This window comes from Lolium rigidum, chromosome 6 (assembly GCF_022539505.1).
Source record: "Lolium rigidum isolate FL_2022 chromosome 6, APGP_CSIRO_Lrig_0.1, whole genome shotgun sequence".
Taxonomy (NCBI): domain Eukaryota; kingdom Viridiplantae; phylum Streptophyta; class Magnoliopsida; order Poales; family Poaceae; genus Lolium; species Lolium rigidum.
Genome location: NC_061513.1, coordinates 302387204 through 302389703, shown reverse-complemented (window position 1 = coordinate 302389703; position 2500 = coordinate 302387204).

The window sequence follows — 2500 nt, the reverse complement described above, 5'->3', positions numbered from 1 at the left end:
AAAAGCGGCTAAGTCGGGCTGACGTCGGAAAGCGTCTAGCGACCGCGGTGGACTATGATCAGGTGGGCGTATGGCTGGTCGAAATCTGATGAAAAACCATGGCGCGGCAGCAAAGCGACGGTTCGGGCAAAAAGCGGCTAAGTCGGACGGCGTCGGAAGCGTCTAGCGACGCGTTGGAGTATAGTCGGGTGGAAGTGTGGCGGTCGAAATCTGGTGAAAAACCATGGCGCGGCAACAAAAGCGGCGGTTCGGGCAAAAAGCGGCTAAGTCGGGCCGGCGTCGGAAAGCGTCTAGCGACCGCGGTGGACTATAGTCAGGTGGAGCGTAGCGGTCGAAATACGGTGAAAAACCATGGACGCGGCAGCCAAAGCGGCGATTCGGGCAAAAAGCGGCTAAGTCGGGCCGGCGTCGGAAAGCGTCTAGCGACCGCGGTGGAGTATAGTCAGGTGGTAGCGTAGCTGGTCGAGATCTGATGAAAAACCATGGCAGCTGACAGCAAAGCGGCGATGCGGGCAAAAAGCGGCTAAGTCGGGCGGCGTCGGAAAGCGTCTAACGACACGGTGGAGTATAATCAGGTGGAAGCGTGGCGGTCGAAATCTGATGAAAAACCATGGCAGCGGCAGATAAAGCGGCGATGCGGGCTAAAAGCGGCTAAGTCGGACCGGCGTCGGAAATCGTCTAGCGACGCGGTGAAGTATAGTCAGGTGGTAGCGTAGCGTGGTCGAAATCTGGTGAAAAACCATGGCGCGGCAGCATAAAGCGGCGGATGCGGGCTAAAAGCGGCTAAGTCGGGCGGCGTCGGAAATCGTCTAGCGACCGCGGTGGAGTATGATCGGGTGAGTAGCGCAGTCAGATCTGGTGAAAAACCATGGTAGCGGCAGCAAAAGCGGCGATGCGGGCAAAAAGCGGCTAAGTCGGGCCGGCGTCGGAAAGCGTCTAACGACAGCGATTGGAGTATAGTCAGGTGGGTAGCGTAGTGATCGAGATCCGGTGAAAAACCATGAGCGGCAGCGAGCAGACGCAAAAGCGGCTGAGTCGGACGACGGCAAAAGTATAGTCGGATGGTAGCGGCGGCGGTCGAAATACGGTGAAAAACCATGGCAGCGGCAGCTAAAGCGACGATGCAGACAAAGCGGCTAAGTCGGGACGGCGTCGGAAAGCGTCTAGCGACCGCGGTGGAGTATAATCGGGTGAGGCGTGCGGCGGTCGAAATCTGGTGAAAAACCATGGCGCGGCAGCCAAAACGACGATGCGGGCTAAAAACGGCTAAGTCGGGCCGCCGTCGGAAATCGTCTAGCGCCACGGTGGAGTATAGTCGGGTGGGTAGCGTGGCGGTCGGATCTGATGAAAAACCATGGCGCGGCAGCCAAAGCGACGATGCGGGCAAAAAGCGGCTAAGTCGGGCCGGCGTCGGAAAGCGTCTAGCGACCACGGTGAAGTATGAGTCAGGTGAAGCGCGCGGCGGTCGAAATACGGTGAAAAACCATGGCAGCGGCGATAAAGCGGCGATGCGGGCAAAAAGCGGCTAAGTCGGACGGCGTCGGAAAGCGTCTAGCGACACGGTGGAGTATGGTCAGGTGAGTAGCGGCGGTCGAATGCGGTGAAAAACCATGGCGCGGCAGCCAAAACGACGGTTCGGGCAAAAAGCGGCTAAGTCGGGCCGGCGGTCGGAAAGCGTCTAGCGACACGGTGGAGTATAGTCAGGTGGAGCGCGGCGGTCGAGATACTGGTGAAAAACCATGGCGCGGCAGCCAAAGCGACGATGCGGGCTAAAAACGGCTAAGTCGGGCCGGCGTCGGAAATCGTCTAGCGACACGGTGGAGTATAATTCGGGTGGAGCATGCGGCGGTCGGATACGGTGAAAAACCATGGCGCGGCAGCCAAAAGCGGCGGTTCGGGCAAAAGCGGCTAAGTCGGGCGGCGTCGGAAGCGTCTAGCGACCGGTGGAGTATAGTCAGGTGAGCGTAGCGGCGGTCGAGATCTGATGAAAAACCATGGCGCGGCAGCCAAAGCGGCGATGCGGGCTAAAAGCGGCTAAGTCGGGCCGGCGTCGGAAATCGTCTAGCGATAAGTCGGGTGGGCGCGCGGTGGTCGAGATACGGTGAAAAACCATGGCGCGGCAGCCAAAACCACGGTACCGGCTAAAAGCGGCTAAGCCTGGCAGAAATTCGCTGCCGCGGCAGAGAAATGGCCATTTTCTCTGCCGCGACAACAGTGTAGGGCTCCTTCACAAGGCTGGCGGGCAGGGGTCCCAGGGGGGGCTAAGTTCCCCAGGTATATTGGGGGGGTGGCATCCCTCCCTGTTGGCGCCGGGTTTAATCCCACAGCCAGCTACGCCCGCTCCACGGCAACGTTTATCGTTGCCGCGGGGCGTGACCCTGAGCAGAGAAGCGCACGTTCCCGTCTATTGGCGGGAACAAGCGCACGTCGCCTTCCAGAGCGTCCCGTTTAACGTTACGTTGCCGCGGGCGTGACCCGAACGAGAAAGCGCACGTTCCCG